This window comes from Suricata suricatta, chromosome 16, assembly GCF_006229205.1.
Source record: "Suricata suricatta isolate VVHF042 chromosome 16, meerkat_22Aug2017_6uvM2_HiC, whole genome shotgun sequence".
NCBI classification, from domain to species: Eukaryota; Metazoa; Chordata; class Mammalia; order Carnivora; family Herpestidae; genus Suricata; species Suricata suricatta.
The window spans coordinates 50700935-50711967 of record NC_043715.1 but is presented as its reverse complement, the minus strand read 5'-3'; positions in this window follow the sequence as shown (position 1 = coordinate 50711967).

Here is an 11033-nt window from a genome sequence, read left to right as displayed (position 1 = left end):
CACCCAGATGCCCGAAGAATTTATTTTTAAGTGATCGCTACACCCCAAGGTGGGGCTTGAACTTACAACCCCCAAGATCAAGAGCCAGCCAGGCACCCCGAAACTGAAATAGTCTTACGCTTCAACCCCTCACCTGAGCTGTATTTCTCCCCCCCTCCCCCCAAAAAACCCCACAAAGCGTCCACAGGGCCATACACGGAGGTAAAATTTTTCCAGAGTGAGATGTTTTAAGAGCAGTCCATTTAACCCACTGCGTCTTTCCATTGCACCTTCCCCCGGGGTCTCCTGCCCCTGGCATGGGACAGGGTGGGTATTTGGGGGACCGGGCTAAGGTGAAGCAGAGGGACGCCTGGGTGGCTCAGCGGGTTGAGCGTGTGACTGCAGCTCAGGTCATCATCTCTTAGTTCGTGAGTTTGAGCCCCGCATCAGGCTCTGAGCTGACAGCGCAGAGCCAGCTTTGGATCCTTGGTCTGCCCCCCGCCACACACACACCGTCCCTTCCCCACTTTGGATCCTCCGTTTCCCTCTCTCTCTGGCCCTCTCCCACTTGCACTCTCTCTCAAAAATAAACAAACATTAAACAAAATTATAAGGTGAAGTAGAGGTGGGGATACGTTTCACCGAGTTCCCTGGGGTATTTATGAGGTCCGCGGTCACGTCGGGCCAGGCATGGTTTCATCCGTGCAAGCCGGCTGGCTGCAGGAATTCACAGAAGTCACATCCCGCCTCACCTGTCCCAGGACACCTGGCACGGAAAGTATGTGGTGGAGGAGGAGACACCGGTTCCAAGGGGAGGGAGCCAGAAGCTAGTCTGTGTCAGTTTTCTGGAATGTTTGGAGGGTTTGTCAGCTTTTGAAATGAGACAAGTTGCTGGCATTTTCTTCCTGGGCCCAAATAATCACCCCCTCCTCCTGTGCTTGGAGTCCCACGCATTGGTTCTTTTCCTGAAGGAGAGCCCCCTTCCAACGGTATAAGCTTCCGATCCCGCAGAACTCGATGTGAGTTCGAAGCGGCCACACTGCACTGCTCTGTCATGTCTTGCTAGAGACATTGAATACGTTAAATTGGGGGAGGGGAACAGTATGTGAGTAGATGTGAGTAGGTCATACTGTCTCTGGATTACATTTCAGGACGGTGAAGAGACTGTTACAGATACTCTGTTATATAAAGCAGGTTAGGACCACACAGATGAAAACTCAGAAACACAAGGTTGAGTGCCACGAGAGAGTCCAGACCCCATAATTTCAACTGTGGGAAGTTCAAGTATAGAAAATATGTTAGAAGGTGCTAGAATGTACTAGAAGGTGCTAGAAAGCGCTAGAAGGCGGGGCGGCAGTTATCCTTGGGGGAAGGGCAGGGTGGAGGCAGACCGGGGTCTGGTAACAGGGTATGCCTACTTTGCAAAATTCCCTTGTTGACTGAAGACCCGCGTGTTTTACTTTAACAAAATATTCAGCAAATGAATAGACAAAGAGTAAAAGGGAGGAGGGAACCTTCCCATGAAAACAGCTGTTTATATTTTATTTATGTTTAAATATTTATTTTAAAGCACCAGTCCTTCCTTTTCAAATATTTATTTATTTTGAGAGAAAAAGAAAGAGAGGGCAAACAGGGGAGCGGCAGAGAGAGAGAGAGAGGCAGAGAGCGAGAATCCCTGCGAACCTTTTTTAAGAATAAGGACAGTGGGAAAATATAATGTGTCGATAGACACAAACATAATTAAAATAGAGCTCAGTCCATAGTCTGCCTTCAGTAAATCTGGGCGGGTACTACTGTTGCGCGGCTTTCTTAAGATTTTATCTTTAGGGCATCTCTACGCCCAACGTGGGGCTTGAACTCACCACCCTGAGATCTGGAGTCCTCAGCGCTACAGCTGAGTCATTCTTGCTAAACAGTAACAGAGCCCCCAGTGGGCACGGTGTGCGTCCAGAGGAGAGGCTGGTGAGCTCCGTGTTTGACACACAGTAAGTCCTCAGCGCACTGTAGTTCCTTTACTGTTTAGTGATGACGTCACTTCCCCCAAAGGCTGAGGGTGGGTGGGAATGAATGACGTCACTGGTTGCTAGGCAGATGAGGCCCCGCGATACGGAGCTCCGAGGTGGTCAATTACCACCGGGCAGACAGGTGGCTCGGTGCTTGGGGCAGCGGATCTCCCCTTGCTGAGCCTCAGTTTCCTCACCTGGCAAATGAGGGTCACGGTAATCTCTACCTCATGGTTTTCATCGTACCCGAGGATTCAGGGACGAATTCAGAGGGGTAATACAGGTTAAGCGCTTGCCTTCTGATAACCACTCCGGAGCTCCCTTCAGTACGCGGTGCTGTTTCGGTCCTTGATCTGACAGCAACTTGGAGAAATTTCCTCCCCAGTTTACGGGAGAGGAAAACGAAGATGCCAACTGGGAATAGATCCCGCGGCTGTCAGGGGTCGCTGCAGCAGTTTCTGACATGAGGCGGTCCCCCTCCCCCAGGCCTCCCCCCCTCCCCCAGCATGTGCAACCTGCAAATCCAAGGGCCCTAAGCCCCACCCCAGGAAGCCGCGGTGGGATCCGCCAAGCCTGGCGGGACAAGGTTGGTGCTCAGCTGGTGTTGGACTGACTGAATGAAGGTGGGTTTCGGTTCATTCATTCATCTGAATGAAGGAAGGGATTTACCCAGAAAAAAGCGGAGGTAAGTCAGAGAGCTTTCGTTATGACCTTTCACCTGCCTCAGTGGCTCTCAGTGCCTGGCCCTTCAGAGTCCCCTGTGGGGCCCGTAGAGATGCCCAAAGCTTGGGGTCTCTCCAGACCTCCCCAGTGCGCCCTCACAGCCCAGAGCAACCAACCGCTTGATAAATGAGTGAATCAGTCTTCCACTCATCACTGAGGCATGAATGGGGTAGGGCTGGGACCTCCCTCCGTGCTCTGAGACTACAGATAAGAAACGGACGATTAGGAGGGGGACGTGGTCTGGAAGACACCACGAAGCAAGTTCCAGGCACAGGTGGGATTTGAACCTCAGCCCTGAAGGCAGTGTTCTGTTTCGGGTCACCCCTTCCCCACGCACCCCAGCCTCCAGCTGAATCTCCCTAGTGCACTGAGCATTATTCCCTCTTCCAGGCCTTTGCAGCCACTGAGTCCTCCAGCCGAGACTTTGGTTCCCTGTCCTTGTCCGTGTGAGAGCACGGAGGCCGTGGGGCCCCCGCCCGACTCCTGCGCAGCTCAACCTCACTGTGCGTCCTAAAGGGGGTGTGTGTTGTGTGCCTCTCTCCCAACCTTGTGAATCACACCTGGGCCCCGGGGAGCAGAGGCGTGGAGATAGCCATTGAGCTGGGCCAGAGAGCCTGCAGCAAGAACAGCCAACGCGATGCACAACTGGCCGAGGGCCTACGGAGCCTCCCAGGAGGTGCCCAGCCCGGCCCTGCGCCGGAGACCCCAGGACGCGAGGGTCTAGGACGGCCCAACGCACGGGCCCTCGGTCACCCGCCGTGCACCAGGCCCTGGCCCCCCATCTCTGTCCCCGCTGCCCCCATCCAGTTCTGGCCGCCTCCTCGTCCCTCGGGCCCTCAACCCAGCCTCCTCGGTCTCTTGGCCTCCAGTCGCTCCCACCTGTCCACCCCACACATGGCCACGACCCTTAGCCCGGAACTCAGAGCCCTTCATAGCCTGGGCCTGCCCATTTCTCTGGCCTCCTCAGACCTGAGAGACCAGCAGGGGGGGTGGGAAACGCATGAAGAAATTCGAAGCCAAGGACGTGCATTCTCAGACGTCTCCCAGAATCCCGTGAAGTGGGTAGTGAGGGCCCACCTGGGGCCGGAAAGAGTGGAGGCCCAGAAAGGTTAATGTATCTCCCTAAGGTCACACAGCCGTCTTCCTAGGTAGTCTCAGTAAGTACCTGTCACGGCGCCCCTCCCCCCTCCCCCCTGCCACTCGAACACAGTGTGTTGGTCACATTCAGTATTGCATCCCCGGCGCCTGGCACACAACATGTGTGAAGCGACCCCGTGGGTCCCCGGTTCAGATCCCCTGGGGGTGGGGGCTCCGTCACGATCTCCAGGGGCAGCCACGGCGGGGAAGGAAGATGGGCTGAGGTTGGATTTGAACTCAGGCTCTGCTACTAAGTGGCTCTGTGACCTTGAATACCTGGCCTGACCTCTCTGGGCCTCTGGATAAGGGGGACAGGAGGGCCTCCCTTGAGGGGACTTGGTAAGGATGAAAAGCCAAGGTCCCTCCTTACTGATCTCCCTGCCTCCGCGGCCCATGGCCCGTTCTCCATTGGTTAGAAGCTAAGGAGGCTCTGAGCTCTCCCTGGTTGGAACCCCTCCCGTCTCCCTCAGAGAACAAGCAAAGTCCTCACCCTGAGCCCAAGGCCCTGAACCTTCTGCCTTCCTTCCCCCCTTCCCCGCCCGTCACTTACTCAGCTCCAATTACACGGGTCCTCCCAACAGCTCAGGCCCCAGCCTGCCTCACAGCCCTTGCACCTGACTGATGTGTCGGTCTTCCATTCAGGCCCGCGATTAGCACGCTCCCCTCCAACATCACCCCTGCACTTTGTCCCTGAGGCCTCACCAGACACCCTGTTTACAGGTGACCCCCCCTCCCGCTCGCCTTTGTTTTCCCAGCGCCCTTGAGCCTCTTGAGGTTCATGTAATTGCTTTGTTTTATTGCCTTCCTTCTCGGCTTACGGCTTACGTGTAAGCTCCGTGAGAGCAGGCGTTTTAGGGGATTTCTTTTTTTTTCAGTCTGTCTTGATTACTAGTGTGTACCAAACACCGGAAGGCACAGAGGAGACCTTTGGACGGTATTCGTTGAAGAGGGGCGCCTGGGTGGCTCAGTTGGTAAAGCGTCTGGCTTTGGCTCAGGTCATGATCTCACGGTTCGTGGGTTTGAGCCCTGCATCGGGCTCTGTGCTGATAGCTAGCTCAGAGCCTGGAGCCTGCTTCAGATTCTGTTTCTCTCTCTCTCTGACCCTCCCCTGCTTGCGCCGTCTCTCAAAAATAAATAAAAACATTAAAAAGAATTTATAAAAAAATATTCGTTGAAAAAATGGAAATAATGCAGAGTGCCCCCTGGCACGTGCTACCCACCTGAATCCATTTTTCATGAATTCGTTTATTCCCTCAACAAACTGAGGAGGTGGGTGGTATTGCCATCCCCAAGTTTTAGATGCAGAAGAGAGGCACAGAGAGGCAAAGTCACTTGTCTGATGTCACACAGCCACCGAAGGCAGAGCTGGGATTTGGACCCTAGCGGTGTGACCCCCTAACCACCAAGGGCCGTGAGGTAACCCCTGAATTTGGTTCTCCCCGAGTGCTCATTCTGGTCAGGGGCTGCTCGGGGAGGGATGTTGGCCTCCCTTCGGCTACTGGAGAATTTAACTCCTCCGGGAATATTATCATTTTGTATTGCACTGTATACTATATATTAATATATCTCATTGAGCCATCTTTTTTTTTAAGTTTAATTATTTATTTTGAGAGAGAAAGAAAGCAAGAACAGGGGAGGGGCAGAGAGAGAGGCAAAGAGAGAGAATCCTTGGTGTCAGCACAGAGCCCGACGCGGGGCTCGAACCCTCAATCCTCAAGATCATGCCCTGAGCCGAGGTCGGACGCTTAACCGACTGAGCCACCCCCCTCCCCCAGTGCCCCTCCCTGGACCATCTTAATGGAAGCAGATTTTAAACCAGATCCTCTCGGGGCGCCTGGGGGCTCATTAGGTTAAGCTCAGGTCATGGTCTTGTGATTTTGTGAGTTCGAGCCCCACGTCGGGCTCTGTGCTGACAGTGCAGAGCCTGCTTGGGAGTCTCTCTCTCTCTCTGTCTCTGGCCCTTCCCTGCTCACACTGTCTCTGTTTCTCTCAGAAATAAATAAATAAATAAATGATTAAACCAGACTCTCTCCCTCTGCCGCGTGTTCACCCCAGAGCACCGGAATCATCTGTTCGCACAAGAACCCACACGCACGTTCATAGCAGCGCCGTTCAGAATGGCCCCGAACCCGGAACAGCCAGATGGCCTTCGACAGGTGAGCAGGCAAACAGGTGCGTCCACACCACGAGACACTAGTTCACAACGACAAGAAGCAGCCCCCGAGAACCACAGCCCCATGGATGCCTCTCGAAGGCACCGCGCTGAGCAAAAGGAGCCCGACTCAGCCCCCGGAGACGTCACCTCCCAATCCCCAAAGCCTCCATGGCAGGGAACCCGGGATTTCATGGCTGCGGTTATGGGAAGGGTTTCGAGATGGGGAGATTATCGGGGAGCAGGGGGGGAACCCGATGTGTAATCACAAGGGTCCTTCTAAATTTTAAATGTTTATTTTTGAGAGAGAGAGAGAGAGAGACAAACAGAGTGTGAGAGGGGAGAGGCAGAGAGAGAGGGAGACACAGAATCCCAAACGGACTCCAGGCTCCAAGCTGTCAGCACAGAGCCCGTTGCGGGGCTCGAACCCACGAAACTCGAGATCATGACCTGAGCCAAAGTGGGACACTTAACTCATTGAGCCACCCAGGTGCCCCATCTTTTCTTTTTTTAGTAATCTCTACACCTGATGTGGGGCTTGAACTCACAGCCCAGAGATAAAGAGTCATTCACTCCACTGACTGAGTCAGCGAGGTACCTTGTGTGATTTTCTTTAAAGAGCCTCATTCATGTAAATAAATGCTTACTGCCCATTAGCCAGTCTTATAACAAAACATTTCTTTGGCTAGTGTCCTTCTTGGCTACACAGGAGTGTAAGAAGAAACAGTGTCTGCCTTGGATTTGCTGTGTGATCTGAGTCCACTCTCAAGCCCTCTCTGGTCTCATTTGAAGAATGAGCAGCGGGGTAGGGAGGGGACCAGGGACCTCTTTTCCAGGGACCTTCTGGTCTGATGTCCAAAGAGAACTCTCTATGCCTGGAAGCTTTAGGCCTTTTTGCCTGGGATGGGTTCAAATTGATAAATTCAGCCTGTGAGTATTTATTGAGCACCTACGGTTTGCTAGGTTTGCTAGCACAGAGTAGGTGCTCAATAAATATTTGTAGGCTGCGAAGGCAAGCGACAAAAAGGCCCTATTGTGGTTTGTGTTTGAGCGGACAAAATTGAACCCCAAACGTTTCAGTGTGGCATATCAGATGGTGATCGGGGCAGATGGGGTGGGTGGGGCTCACGGAGCATGTGGGAAAGGTTGAAATTATATATATATATTTTTTAATAATTTTTGAGAAGGGAGGAGGGGTGGAGACAGAAGAGAGAGAGAATCCCAAGCAGGATCTGCATTGTCAGCACGGAGCCCCATGCGGGGCTCAAACTCACAACCGTGAGATCATGACCTGAGCCAGAATCAAGAGTTGGACGCTTAACCTGCTGAGCCCCCCAGGCGCCCCAGCGAAGGCTGTAATTTTCGATCCATGGAGTCAACGGCAAGTCCTCTGCAGAAGAAGTGACGGGAAAGAGGCTTGAAAAGCAGTGCGGGGTCTGGAGAGGGGAGTGGCGGGGGACCGGTGCGTGCAAAGCAGGGGACAGGGGGTGGGGGGCTGCAGGGCGCCGGCACTGCCCCCTTCCCGCGAGCCGCCCCACCCCTCAGGGACGCAATCCGGCCCGGGAGGCTTCCCAGCAGCCCAAGCCGGCATGCTGCTGAGTCACGGCGGGCGCCTGGGGTCAGCCCGCCTCTCCCCGCGGAGCCCCGCCAAGCCTCGCTGAGCCCGAGCGGGGTTCAAGGCGCCTCCTTCCTGAACGCGCCGTGCGGCACCCAGCCCAGCCGCCAGCCTCCGCCTGGGTCCTTCTCTGCGGCGGGAGCACCTTCGCCTCCTGCAGTTGCGCTGGGAGCCCATCTGGGCAGGCGTCCCCGGCTCCTCTGGGCTCCCCCGTCTCCGCGCGGTGACTCAGGCCTTGGCCGCAGTACAGAGAAAACAGGCTCCTTTCACTGGCCGGCTTAGGGCAATCGCTTGGCAACATTGTAATGACGCGGACCACCCCCTCGGAGGCAGGAGACGCCCCCTCTGGGCGCACTGTGTATTGTTATTCGTTGCAGCATCCCGTGTGCTTCTTCCACAGCCCTTTTAATACTTAGTAGCTAATTTCTTTGGCTATCGACTTCTGAAAATCGGTCCGCCCCAACAATATGGGAACAAGGAGGCAGCAGAAATTTCTCCTCCTCTCATGCCCCACGTCCGAGAATCAGTGATGTGAACATCATGTATTAAAAGAAAATCCCATTGGGGCACCTGGGTGGCTCCCACTTCCGCTCAGGGCATGATCTTCTGGCTCCCTGTGGGTTCGAACCCCGCATCCGGCTTTGTGCTGACAGCCCGGAGCCTGAAGCCTGCTTCAGAATCTGTGTCTCCCTCTCCCTCTGACCCTCCCTTGCTCATGCTGTGTGTGTGTCTCTCTCAAAAGAAAGAAAGAAAGAAAGAAAGAAAGAAAGAAAGAAAGAAAGAAAGAAAGAAAGAAAGAAAGAAAGAAAGAAAGAAAGAAAGAAAGAAAGAAAGAAAGGAAGGAAGGAAGGAAGGAAGGAAGGAAGGAAGGAAGGAAGGAAGGAAGGAAGGAAGAAAGAGAAAGAAAGAAAGAAAGAAAGAAAGAAAGAAAGAAAGAAAAGAACCATTAAACAAATTTTAAAGAATTTAAAATAAATAAGTAAATAAATAAACATTGAAAAGAAAAGAAAATCCCATTTGGGGCGCCTGGGTGACTCACTCCGATTAAGCGACCGAACTCTTGATTTCAGCTCAGGTCATGGTCCCAGGATCGTGGGATGGAGGCCCTGTGTCAGGCTCCACGCTGATAAGATTCTCTCTCTCGTCCTCTGCCCCTCCCCCCATAAAAAATAAAAGAAAATCCCCTAAGCAAATATGGGAACGTTTGCAATGAAATGTACTGATGTCTGCAACTTTGAAACGCATCACAGATAAGGGTGGAGAGAGGGATGCAGGGACATGTGATAACACAAAGATCATAAAACATCGGGGGGGGGTAGGTATAGAGATGGCCCCTGGTTTTGATGCGTTTTGAAATTTTCACACTGAAAGATCGGAGGGCGCCCCAGCCATGACAAAGGGTTCAAAGTATAAAGTAGTATCTTAATCATGTTTTCAAAACAAGTGCGTAAGACGGAATATGGGCATAGAGAGAAATTTCCGGCAGGAAGCGTTAGAAGTGGTTTCTATGGCTAGAATTTTCCCCGTCCCGACCTTCGGACCTCTTGAATTCTGAACTGTCAGTGGGTGAAGCGTCCGACTCTTGGTGTCCACTCAAGTCACCATCTGACGGCTCCGCGTGGTCGATCCCCGGATGGGGGTTCTCTGCCCCCCGCCCCTCCCCCACGCGTGCTGTCTCTCTTTCAAAAGTAAGTCAATGACCCTCAACAAAAAAGAACATCTAATTCGGAGAAGAACAAATTCTTGGATCATGGCTCTACACTTATCCATCATCCGGGCTTATTAATAAGTTAATGGTCTGGGCAGACAATGCCATGCGGGCCTGGGGGGCGGGGTCCCAGGCCGGCCAGTTTGGTGAGTAACCTGGGTGCTTCTAGAAGCACATGCAAACAAGCACAGTGTGAGCGCTCAGATGTCTTCTCTCCCCGTCTCCGCCTCCCCCCTCCCCTCCCCCTCCGCCTCTCCCCCTCCCCCCTCCCCCTCGCCCCTCCCTCCTTCCAAACACTATTGATTTCGCCTCTTCCACTGTCCTCCGCACCTTGATTATTCCTTCGGGTTAATCTGCAGCCTGTCATTCCGTTTAAAAATAGCTGCGAGATAGCCCACTTTCATCTTCTTAAACTATTTTCCTTCTGAAGAAACGTGTTAGCCTTTTTTTTTTTTTTACCTTTTTTAAATGTTTATTTTATTTTATTTTTTGAGACAGAGAGAGAGGGACAGAGTGTGAGCGGGGGAGGAACAGAGAGAGCGGGAGACCCAGAATCTGAAGCAGGCTCCAGGCTCCGAGCTGTCCACACAGAGCCCGCCGCGGGGCTCGAACCCACGAACTGTGAGATCATGACCTGAGCCAAAGCCGGCCGCTCAACTGACTGAGCCTCCCAGGCACCCCAGAGAGGTCTTAATCTTAAGTGAATTTGGACAAAACGCATATCCTCACGCACTCTGAACTCCTGTCAAGAGTCCACTGTCCCAGAAACTTTCCTCGGGCCTCTTCCTAATCTGTCCCCGCCCGGGCCCGGGTGGTGACCTCTGTCCTGCATTCTCCTCATAAATTGAGTTGTCTGCTCTTGGGTGTTCTAGAACGTTCATCTTATAGACTGTACTCTGGCACCTGACTTCTTTGCTCAGCAGAACCTTCTCGACACTCACCGGTGTCTGCGTGTCTATTAGAATGTTCTCCATTTTTGCAGCTGAGTAGAATTCTACCGCGTGAATAAATCACAGCGTGATTATCCAATCCACTATTTACGTCTGGTTCTAGATCAGGCTGTTCGGCACAAAGCTGTTGCACTGGCCTTGCCCTTGTGTGGACCTGTGTCCTCACTTCCTGGGGCAGGACTGGGGCTGCTCAGCTGGAGGAAGCGGGTCATACTGCTCGGGCTGCGGTGACTTCTAGGATTTGAAGTTCCAAGGGTGTAAATTCCTCCCCTCTGTTCTTGCTCCCTCCTTGCCAATTTCTTTTTTCTTTTTAATTTTTTTTCTAATGTTTTATTTATTTTTGAGAGAGAGAGAGAGAGAGAGACAGAGAGAGAGACAGCATGAGCAGGGGAGGGTCAGAGAGAGAGAGAGAGAGGAACACAGAATCTGAAGACAGGCTCCAGGCTCTGAGCTAGCTGTCAGCACAGAGCCTGATGCGGGGCTCGAACCCACGAACCGTGAGATCATGACCTGAGCCGAAGTCAGACCCTCAACCGACTGAGCCACCTGGGCACCCACTCCTCGCCAATTTCTCACACACTGAAAATCTATACAAACTTGTGGGGCACCCGGGGGGCTCAGAGGGTTAAGGGTCTGACTCTTGATTTCAGATCAGGTCATGATCTCACGGATCGTGGGATCAAACCTCACACTGGGTTCTTCACTGACAGCGCAGAGCCTGCTTGGGATTCTCTCTCTACTCCTCCCCCACTCGTGTGTGTATTTT